Genomic DNA, 11,959 nt, shown 5'->3' with positions numbered 1-11,959 from the left:
TAAGGGCTGTATAGCCCCTTACTTTGAACTAGTGGGAGGCTAGCCCTTCCCAGGTTTCCCTGGTGGCCACTCTGGCCAACACCAGGGAAACTCGTCTGCCCCCCTCCCGGCCCCAGACCTCTTAAAGGGGCACGGGCTGGCTACGGTGCCCGTGCCAGGTGCAAGCCTGCCAGCACCCAGCCAGCAGACCCTGCACCTGGCACGGATCGAGCCACCCACCCGATGCCCCCCAGCCCTCCCCCTCTTCCCGGGACCAGGCTGGCGGCTCCCGGGAGCTTGCCCAGGACCGCAAGAGGCGGGCACCCGCCTGGGCTAGTACAGACATCGTGGACCTTGTCCACGACCTCCGCACTAGGCACAGGAAAGTGGCTGGCTAGGGCAGGAGAGCTGCCAGCCTGGCCACCCAGGAGCAGGTTTGCATGAAAATCAAGGGGGTCCACTGAGACCCCCCGACCCTGAGCCCTGAGCTTAGAATGTCCGTACTGGGTCAGACCAAAGGTCCATCTAGCCCAGTAGCCTGTCTGCCGACAGCGGCCAACCCTAGGGACCCTGGAGGGGATGGACTGAAGACAGTGACCAAGCCATTTATCTCGTGCCATCCCTCTCCAGCCTTCCACAAACCTTGGGCAGGGACACCACTCCTACCCCCTGGCTAATACCACTCCATGGACCCAACCTCCATGACTTGATCTCACTTCCCTTTAAACTCTGTTCTAGTTCTAGCCTTCACAGCCTCCTGCAGCAAGGAGTTCCACAGGTTGACTCTTTGCTTTGTGAAGAAGAACTTTCAGTTACTAGTTTGAAGCCTGCTACCCATTCCTTTCCTTTGGTGTCCTCTAGTCCTTCTATTATGGGAACTAATGAAGAACTTTTCTTTATGCACCCTCTCCACCCCACTCATGCTTGTATAGACCTCTATCCTATCCCCCCTCAGTCTGCTCTTTTCTAAACTGAAAAGACCCAGTCTCTTTAGCCTCTCTTCATATGGGACCTGTTCCAAACCCCTGATCATTTTAGTTGCCCTCCCCTCTCCCACCCTCTCTCTTCCCCTCTCCCACCTCCTTTTCCCAATCTCCCCCAGTTTTGTTCAATAAAGACAGATTCTATTTTTGACCACACGTTTTCTTTATTTTGTACATCAGGAAAGGGGGCTAGGGAAGGGTAAGTGGAAGGAGGTGAGGGAGGAATGGGGTATGAGCCCCCGATGAGGAGGACTGGGCTGGCTCTGTGGGCTTCTGGGGGTGGAAGCTCTCCTGCAGCCCCCCAATTGCCGCCTCTCCCTAGATGGCAGCCTGCGGCAAGTGCAGCCGGTCTGATGGCCGAGTGCTGTGATGTGCCCAGTGTGGGCACTCAGGGCACTCCAAGCCAGGACTGCTTTGCAAGCGGGGCACCCCTGAGAACTGTCTGTCTGGGGTGGGGGTCAGGACCCTTTAAGCACAGCCCTCGGCTAGCCTGAGACAGCAGCTCCACACTCTAAGTCCTCCTCTGATGCCCTGCCGGCACTGCTTCCGGCCATCCTTAAGCCCGGTTCAGGGTCCACTTAATGTGGACATGCTAGTTCGAATTAGCAAAACGCTAATTCGAACTAGTTTTTAGTTTTAGACGCGTTAGTTCGAATTAGCTTAGTTTGAATTAACTAATTCGAACTAAGTTAGTTCGAATTAGCGCTGTAGTGTAGACATACCCTAAGTGAGTGTCTGTCCTTCCTCTCTTTCTGTCTGTCTATCTAGCCATCCGTCTGTCTGTCCTGAGTCCCTCTCAGGCATTGGCTCAGAGTTATGAGCACATTGTCAAAGTCAGACAGGACTCACAGATTTGGCAGACTGCTCTGTTTATTCTGCAAAGCTTTGCTAGAATGCATGGAGAAAATGTGAGTCCCCTACAAGGTTCAAACCCCTTGATTTTATACAGTCAAAAGGCCAAGTTAACAAGATCAAAGGGTGTGGCAAAACTTCACATTATTAGTGTGGTTAAGTATCTTCATTTCAATATTAAGCACACAGCAATCTCCTGGCTATATCTCCCTGATTATCTGGAATTGCTTCCTAACACTTAATGTTTCTTTTCCTGTTAAACTCAGGCCCAAATTGGCTAGCACCTTGATCTGCATACCTACAATCAACATTAACATACTTTTCTTCTTCCTCTTAAAAAGACAAACAGAATTCCTTCAACTTATTCAATTATTACAGCACAATTCATCTTTTTCTTACAGTATAATTCTTTCTACTTTCACAATCCCTCCTTTTGGTCAAGCCTCGCCTATGACCAACAATTACTGGGTTCCTTGCATTAACCGTTCTTTGTCTCTCTGTTCATCAGTGATATTTAAAATCATCAGATTAGCACTCTGGTGAGGGGTAGCTAGCTGTGTGATATGTTTTGCACAGTTTTGGATACAACAGGAGATTAACTGAAAACATACAAAAATCATTAAGATCCCAAATAGGATAGCAAAATGCAGGACAATGTAGCACTTTAAAGACTAACAAGATGGTTTATTAGATGATGAGTTTTCGTGGGCCAGACCCACTTCCTCAGATCAAATAGTGGAAGAAAGTAATCACAACCATATATACCAAAGGATACAATTAAAAAAATGAACAAATATGAAAAGGACAAATCAAATTGCAGAACAGAAGGGGGATGCGGGGGGGGGGGGAAGGGGGAGGAAGGAAGGAAGTGTCTGTGAATTGATGATATTAAAGGTAGGGAGAGTGGGATGTTTGTGAGTTAATGGTATTACAGGTGATAATTGGGGAAACTGTCTTGGTAATGGGTGAGATAGTTCAAATTCTTGTTAAGTCCTTGTTGGCAAGTGTCGAATTTTAACATGAATGACAGTTCAGAGGATTCCCTTTCAAGTGCAGATGTAAAAGGTCTTTGTAGCAGAATGCAGGTGGCTAAGTCATTTAGAGAGTGTCCTTTCTGGTTAAAGTGGCAAGAAACTGTTTTCTCTTTGTGATCTTGTCTGATATCTGTTTTGTGGGCATTAATCCTTTGGCGAAGTGTCTGAGATGTTTGTCCAATGTACATAGCAGACGGACACTTTCAGCACATGATAGCATAGATTATATTTCTGGATGCGCAGGAATATGTGTTCTTGATCTTATAACTCACTTATAACTCACCAAATAGGATAGTCAGGGCTCCCTGAAACAACCAGTTTCCTATGCCAGAGAAATTGAACAAGTTACTCAGCCATTTCCACAGGGAACTTGGCTCTTCGTGAGGAAGATATGCAATCTTTTCTAAGTAGCTAGCGCGATCTATTACATCATTGGTGTTGTCTGGTATATATACACAACATTCTTTGCCAATGAGAGCACAGGTCCCTCCTTTTGCTGCCAGCACTATATCCAATGCCTGACGGTTTTGGAGGACCACTTGTCTGATCGCTCCCGTTTCTTTGGCCAGGGCCCTTAAACTTTCTCCAGTTTCATTTGCCATGATTTCAACTACTGCTTGTAACCTCAGAAGCCTTTTTGCATGATGTATTACTCCCCCAAGTGGGATAAAGGAACCACCAATAGCCTCTTCCCAAGTTAAAGGGCTTATGTGATTCACATACCATTTGGCATCCGACAAGTCCCTTCTTTTTCGCCTAAAATTACGGAGGCGTTCTCGTGGGAAGGACTCTAACACTCGGAATTGTGGGAAGAGTTGGGCGGGATAACAGATACCTGACCAGTTAACTGGTAATGTGGTATAGGCCTTTGTCCCACAGACCCAATGATGCCCTATCAAAGCCGGGAAGGGTCGGTTGCACCCCTTTGCCATATAGGTGTCTACAAAGGAGGAGTAATATCCCCCGAAGGGCACAAGGTGATTCTCCTTACGGGGAGTGGTGTTATTTGCATGGCATTGAAAGATTGTACTGTTCTCACTAGGGTGGCTGTAGCGGGAGCAGGAGAGTGATTTCCCTGTTTGATCCCAGGTTGAGAAAAAATTCATATCCCCATACCCGGTCCTACATTTTTCAATCTTGTTTGAATAATCCCATACACCATTGGTTACAATATGCTGAAGACAACTGCTCCTCCCCAGATTCAGCCCCGTCCCATTACACACCCAACACCAGTGACCTTTTCCCTCCACCACGCTTATCCATTTAGATACATTTATTCCTACTGCTTCCCAAGTGTCGTTACTGTTCCATGTCTTGTTAAATGGATGAGGTCCTCCGGTGAGGCCTGGGGAATTAAGTGGGATTGCCAAGACAGGAACCAGCTTGTGAGTGGGCTGGGATGTGGCTGCAGACCCAGCAATTAGAGATATTAAGGGTCTGAGCGATCCATACTTGCTGGTGGATAAAAGAATTGTCATTGTCATTGTGGATTCCCCAGACCTTAAGACACCAGTAGCCGAGGAACAGGCCCCACCAGAGGCACATGCTGGAGGCAAGACCCTTTTTGGTTCTGGCAACCTCAGCTGAGGGAACCGCAGTCACGGTTTTATGTCCACCAGGCAGCAGGCGCTAGGCTCACTGCTGCTTCTTCTTGGGCCTTGCTTTTGGTCCTCGTCTGCTTCAGGCAACCCTTACGTGAACGTAGGTTGTAAGGTATTGCAGACTGTTCCTCTACGTCTTCTTCTGGAGTCAAAATTGACTCTGCGTGGTCCTGAGGCGATGACTGGTCTGCTGGGGGTGGTGCCTTCTTACACTGCGAAGCCTGTATCCGTGCTGCGATGCCGGATAGCTTAACAGCCGTCTGGGTAGTGAGCAGCACCTGTTGCGGGCCCTTCCACCGGGGTTCCAAGGCGTGTTTTCGTTGGTGGTGTCGTATGTAGACCCAATCACCTGTCTCGAGGGTGTGGCAGGCGTCAGAGGTGGGTTCGGTTGGCCAGGCGGCTCAAACCGGTGAATGGAAGTGACTTACAGCTTGCATTAGTCCCTTGCAGTACTGAAGGAGTGTACTGTGAGTCAAGTTCAAGTCTGAGACTGGAGTAATGGTAGTCATTGTTCGCATAGGGCGCCCCATAACAATTTCAAAAGGACTTAATTTATGTCTTTGGGATGGGGTGGATCGAATTTCCATAAGGGCCAATGGTAAGGCCGCTGGCCAGCTTAACCCTGTAGAGTCACAAATTTTTTTGCAAGCTTATTTTTTTTTAGCATGCCATTTCGTCTTTCAACTGCACCTGCGCTCTGTGGGTGGTAGGGACAGTGCAGCAAGTGCGTGACATGTAATACACGATCCAGGTGCTGAACAAGTTGTCCAGTAAAATGTGTACAAAGTGGCAGGAATTCCTTTGTCACTGGACAGAGTGGCAGGAATTCCTTTGGCAGGCATAATATGATTTAACAAACATTTGGCAACAGACAGTGAATCAGCTTTGCGACAAGGAAAGGCTTCAATCCAGCCCGAAAATAAGCATACCATAACCAAAATAAATTCATATCGTTGACACTTAGGCATTTGTACAAAATCAAGCTGCCAATGCAAGAACGGTGCTTGGGGCAGGCCCCAGAACCCGTGAGCTACCTTTACAGGTTTGCCAACATTGTAGCTTTGGCAAGTGGTACAGGCGGCACAGTGGCGAGCTGCAAAAGAGCTGAAATGGGGGGCTCACCATCCTGCCTTAGTTACAGCAGAGACCATCCCCTCCTTTCTGACATGCGAAACGCCGTGTAGCAGGGCGGCCAGAGCTGGGTAGAGCAAAAAGGGGGCCACAAAGGCACCACTAGGTGAGCGCCAAAGGGAATCAGGGTGTAGAGAGCAACCCTGGGTGACCCAGGAGTCTTTTTCTGTTTCTGGGGCAGAGTCTTGGAGCAGGGTGAGTTTGGAAAGGGATGGTACAGAAAGGGAACCGAGAAACGCATCTGGGGAAGGTTCTATGGTAGCAGCATGTTTAGCAGCTGCATCAGCAAATGCATTACCCTTAGCAACATCAGTATCTGCTGTGGAGTGGCCAGGGCACTTAACAATAGCTAAGGCAGATGGGAGTAAAACTGCATACAGGAGAGCAGCAATGTAGGGGCCATTCTTGATAGGGGCACCAGCAGAGGTAAGGAAACCCCGAGCTTGCCAGAGGGTGCCAAAGTCATGTACAACCCCAAAAGCATATCGAGAATCAGTATAAATGGTGGCGGAGTGTCCCTCAGCCAGAAAGCAAGCGCGGGTTAGGGCAACTAGTTCAGCAACTTGTGCTGAAGTCACAGAAGGTAAAGGCGCAGCTTCTAGGGTTTCAGAGAGTGATACCACAGCGTATCCTGCAAGGAGACGACCTTGGCTATCTCTAAAGCAGGAACCGTCAGTGAATAACACAAGGTCGGAGTTAGAGACAGGGACATCAGAAAGGTCGGGGCGCGGGACGGTGACAGCAGAGACAGTTGCAAGGCAGTCGTGGGGTTCACCGTCATTAGACAGAGGAAGGAGAGTGGCAGGGTTCAACTGAGAACAGCGCTTTATGGTGATATGTGAAGCCGAAAGCAGTAAAAGTTTGTACCTAGTGAGGCGGGCAGAGGAAAGGTGAGCTGTATTACATTGTAGCAGGAGAGTTTCTACAGAGTGAGGGACCATGAGAGAAACAGGAGAGCAGAGGACAAGGGACTCAGACATTTCAATTAGGCGTGCCGCGGCAGCCACAGCACGCAGACACGGGGGTAGACCTTGGGCAACAGGATCCAAGGTGGCAGAGAAATAAGCTACTGGACGATTTTTTTTTTTTTTTTGCCACCATGCTCCTGAGTAAGAACCCCAAGTGCACAACCAGATTGCTCGTGGCAGAAAAGGGTAAAGGGCTTACAATAGTCAGGTAACCCTAAGGCGGGGGCAGAAGTCAAACTCTGTTTGAGAGAAATAAAAGCAGATTCGGCCTCTGGGGGCCATGGCATAGGGTCAGGTACAGAGAACCGAGTGAGTTCTTGGAATGGTTTAGCGAGAGAAGAATATTGGGCAACCCATTGTCTACAAAAAAAAAACCCGCCATGCCCAAAAATTTTCTGACTTGGCGTGGGGAGCGAGGTCGGGGAAAGCTAAGGATGGCTTGGATGCGGGTGGGAGAAAGCGTACGGGAACCCTGGGAGAGAAGAAAGCCAAGGTATGTGACAGAGACTTGGCAGAGCTGTAGCTTAGAGTGAGAAGCCTTGTGGCCTTTGTTTGCTAGGGAAGTGAGAAGCAGTAAAGAGTCAGTTTCTGAGGCAGATAATGAAGGGGAACAGAGGAGTAGATCATCTACATATTGGACCAGTGTGGTCCCTGCTGGGAAAACCAGGTCGGCGAGGTCTCTGGCTAATGCTTGGGAAAAGTAAGATGGGCTTTCTGTGTACCCCTTGGGAAGCATACTGCTGCTCCTTGTAAGAAAAGCTAAAAAGATACTGGTGTTGCATAAATTGCTGGTTTCGTCCCCTTGGAGGCTAGTCTGATTTACCCCAAGAAGAGAGTCACACTTTCAGGCTGGGTCCAACTCAAGTTTATTGGTTGCAACCAAGGTACGGCTAAGGAACTCAATGTTCAAAGCAGAGCCGACCCCCAACATCTCATATGCAGGGGTTCTTATAGGGTTAACATCCTTCCTGGTTTAGGTGCCTTAACATGATAGGTTACTTCATTTTTGACATTTAGCATTCCTATAGGTCAGGTTAATTTTCCAAATGAGGTTAAATACAGTGCCTACTTGCTGACTTTGCGGTTACAGCCGTGTTACATTTATTCACTTTTGCTGAACAATGGGCGAGCCATACCTCCCTTTTTCCTTTCCTGCTTGAGCCGGTCACAAGTTTAAAGGATGTGGAATCTATCCATATCTCTACTTAACAGAAGACTGGTTTCACTTCCCCTCGTCTCCTTATTATAAGTTATTACCTGTGACAGGCCTTGACCTTTGTCATGTCTTACTCCTATACAAATAGCAAATATATCTAAGCATTAGCAATGTATGTATATTGTACATGCCCCTCATAGGGGAATCAATGGCTCCGGGGGATTTGACTTCCCTTTTACACATCACTGGGACTTAGGGTGAACCGGGACAGAAAAGAAAGCAGAACACAGATCAACATCAGTAAAATGAGTTGCATCTGGCAGGATAGAAGCCAGATTGGTTGCTGGGTTAGGGATTACAGGAAAGGTGGGTACAACAATGCAGTTAATAGCTTGAAGATCCTGAACAAACCGCCATGATTTACTATCAGCTTTTTGAACTGGGAGGATAGGGGTGTTACAGGGGCTGGAACAGGGGACAATAATGCCTTGTTCCCACAGGGTGGATATGACCAGAGCTGAAACCTCTAAATCCCAAAAACCCGGTGCCACGACCCCTTCTCTGACCTTATCCCCATTCTTGGTACCCTCCCCATTCCCAGTACTGTCTGCCCTGCCCTGAATAATGCTGTATTTGCAGAGCTATCAACTTTTGTGAGGACTGCTTCTCTTTCCTTTTAGAGTGCAGTGGCAATGCTCTGCCACTGCTTGCAATTTGTCCATGGTCTTGGCCTCCCATCCAACACTTATTTGCTTTAACATACTGCTAATAGCAGATAAGAGGCTATTAACAAACGCATGCGCCAGGGCGCCCTGTCCATTTTCACCTGGTTGCTGTATACCAGAATGTTGCAAGAAAAAAAAAAACCATCAGTCAGTCTGTGTGATAGTTGCCCGGGTTTTTTTCTTTGTTGCTGCTTACGGGGTTATAAGTAGCTTACACAGTTGCAGGAGGTCTGCTTCAGAGGGTTCATAGGCATTGCACACTAGCAAAATTCCTCTGCAAATTTGGTAGGGTTTTCCTGGGGCTTTGGAAAACCTTTTAAAATCGAGTGGAGCTCCGTGTGGGTCCAGGGTTTATAGCTTCAAGTGGGACCGGTCTGAGTCTTCTTGGAGGACGGGGTAAAGGGAAGCGCTTGGTCTGGTGGTGGGAGAGGAGGTTTCCAATAAAGCTTTTTTTTCTTATAATTAGAATTTTTAAGGGAGGCGAGCTTCGATTCAGTTCATTTAAGATTTGCCTCGTCCCACCACTGCATGAAGCAATCTACCTCTCCTCTAGCCAATTTAGTTTTTGGGAAGGCCAAGTTTGTCTTTTAAGACGTCCACTTGGTCTTTGTTCCAAGATCCTAACAGTGGCCACTGAGTTTTGGGATCCCCCCAGAGTCAATCTAGATCATTTTTCCAGAAATTTACAGGAGTCCGGACCCTTTCTAAAATATATAAACTGAGCCAGGGTCCCTTTAGGGAACTATCCCTTGCTTAGACGTCTGGTTACCCATACAGGAGGACTTCACACACCAATCACACCAGGAGGAAATTCGGGTTCGTCAGAGCGGTGCCCGGTGCAACACACAAAAGAAGCCCACAGGCTACTGCCTCAATCGCCCTTGCGTTCACTCCAAGGATTTCATCCAAGGTGCGGTGCGGCTGCGATTGTGCAGATTCCAGTCACACAGACCGTGGGGACAGGAGCCCCTTGGTCAGCCAGTCCCCGGACAGGGATGGCTCCCAGACTCACTCACACCACAGGGAAGACGGATAGACACAGAGACAAGACAGTCCTCAGTCCGGACAAAATAATTACCTGACCAGAGTCCTGATGTTAGATCCCGGGATCCCTACCAGAACAGAGCAGGAACCAACAGGTTTGATGGCGTAGACTTCGCTGTGGCTGTGCACCTTTCCGTTCTGGCGGAGGACCGCTCGGGCTAAATGCCCAGGTGCCGGCTGCCACGGTAGTCCTGCAAGACGGTCAGGGATCACACAGCTTCAGCGAAGACGGTTGCCATCTCGGTGGAACCTCCAAATTGTCAAAGTCAGACAGGACTCACAGATTTGGCAGACTGCTCTGTTTATTCTGCAAAGCTTTGCTAGAATGCATGGAGAAAATGTGAGTCCCCTACAAGGTTCAAACCCCTTGATTTTATACAGTCAAAAGGCCAAGTTAACAAGATCAAAGGGTGTGGCAAAACTTCACATTATTAGTGTGGTTAAGTATCTTCATTTCAATATTAAGCACACAGCAATCTCCTGGCTATATCTCCCTGATTATCTGGAATTGCTTCCTAACACTTAATGTTTCTTTTCCTGTTAAACTCAGGCCCAAATTGGCTAGCACCTTGATCTGCATACCTACAATCAACATTAACATACTTTTCTTCTTCCTCTTAAAAAGACAAACAGAATTCCTTCAACTTATTCAGTTATTACAGCACAATTCATCTTTTTCTTACAGTATAATTCTTTCTACTTTCACAACATTATTGTGCCTTTTTTCTTTGCAGGAGTAGGCCGAGCCGTCATTGCGGTGACGTCAGGCATCACAATGTAGGTGACTTGGCGTTGTCACGGTGACTTCTGCACAGGGAGACAGGCACCTGAAGTTTGTTTTTATGCAATGGGGAGGATTGATTTTCCTCTCTGGCTGGTTTTACACCAACTCCAGTGCATTTACTTTAGTGGAATTAATCCTGATTTACGCTCGCGCACATAAAATCAGAATTCGGCTTAGAGCATATGATCCAGTGAATGGAGCAGCGACGGGGAGACAGCTATCCCAACTCCGCCATTGCCTTTCTCTGTGTCCTTGGGCAAATCACCTAAGCACTCTCTGCCCCAGTTTCCCCAATTTGCAGAAGGGGGAGCCTGATAACGACCTATCTCAGAGGAACCTCTGACAATGCTTGATCAGCTCATGGGTCTGACGTGCTTTGAGAGCTACAGTTCTACATGTTAACAGGCAAAATAGATCCAGGCCTTAGCTAGGCCCCCAGCCCAGGGCCGGGAATGGAATTGTTCTTAACTCTGAACAAAACGCTGTGGTGGCTCTTTCAAAAGTTTGCAAATGAGCATCGACTTACTCTAGCTTTGGAAAATGCAGCTTCCCCTTTATTATTTTAGTGGACGCTTAACACAGCACTGAAAGGCAGGGGCTTTCTCTCGGTTTTGTCTCTCTCGCTGCCCGATTCATCGTGGGGGTGCTGAGCCCCGTAACCACATCCACCCCCACCCCCAGCTGAGGCCGGGAGCAAGGGCCCAGCGTGTGCGACTGGCAGCAGAGGCCCCGGGGTGCAGGGCTGGCAGTACCTCTTGGCCCTTGGAAGCTGAGGGGTCGGGTGACTCTGCTGCAGCGCGAAAGAACAGGATCCGCCTGTCTTGGCGCTCCCGTGAGCACTACTGTCCCTGGCGTGGAATTCAGTCAGCAGGACCCGAACTCAGGTTTCCACTCCATGTCCCTCCCTCCCCCGCAGTCACCAGGCCGATCCGGACATGGCCCCCCTGCACACGCCAGCATCTCCCTAGCGCCGCCGCAGGATCTCAGCAATTAAAATGCCTCCAGTGTCATCCTGGGGATGAGTCACCCTTCAGGCTGACCCTGCACAGTCAGCACTTCACGCGCCCGCACCGCTCCATCCGCATGAGGCCAGCTCCAGCCTGTCAGCACCTGCCCATCACCTGACTCCCCTTGTGGTCTGACCGGTAGCTAAGTGACCTAGTTTGGGCCAAGAGAGAATAATCTGAAAGACATGCCTGTTTTGTATTGCATTGCATGCACACAGACATGTGCACGGATTGCATGCGCACATGTGCATGGGTTGCATTGCATACATACAGACATGCACACTGGTTGCATTGCATGCGCACGGATTGCATGTGCACGTGTGCACGGGGTTGCATTGCATACATACAGACTTGCGCATGGGTTGCATTGCATGCACACAGACATGCGCACGGATTGCATGCGCACGTGTGCACAGGTTGCATTGCATACATACAGACATGCGCACGGATTGCATACGCACATGTGCATGGGTTGCATTGCATACATACAGACATGCGCACGGGTTGCATTGCATGCACACAGACATGCGCACGGATTGCATGTGCACGTGTGCAGGGGTTGCATTGCATACATACAGACATGCGCACAGATTGCATTGCATGCACACAGATATGTGCATGGGTTGTATTGCATGCACACAGACATGTGCACAGGTTGTATTGCATGCTCACAGAAGTGCACAGGTGGCATTCCA

At 48.8% G+C, this 11,959-nt stretch overlaps 1 protein-coding gene across 2 annotated transcripts in view; it reads left to right on the top strand.

Annotated features, from left to right (window-relative positions):
- Positions 1-11,959, top strand: part of SLC6A17 (solute carrier family 6 member 17) — a 52,920-nt gene that overhangs the window by 19,084 nt on the left and 21,877 nt on the right. The gene's annotated exons all lie outside the window — the stretch shown is intronic.

The sequence above is a fragment of the Pelodiscus sinensis genome, chromosome 27 (assembly GCF_049634645.1).
Source record: "Pelodiscus sinensis isolate JC-2024 chromosome 27, ASM4963464v1, whole genome shotgun sequence".
In the NCBI taxonomy this organism is placed as follows: Eukaryota; Metazoa; Chordata; order Testudines; family Trionychidae; genus Pelodiscus; species Pelodiscus sinensis.
The sequence above is the reverse complement of the archived record's forward strand: the minus strand, read 5'-3'. Positions and strand labels throughout refer to the sequence as shown.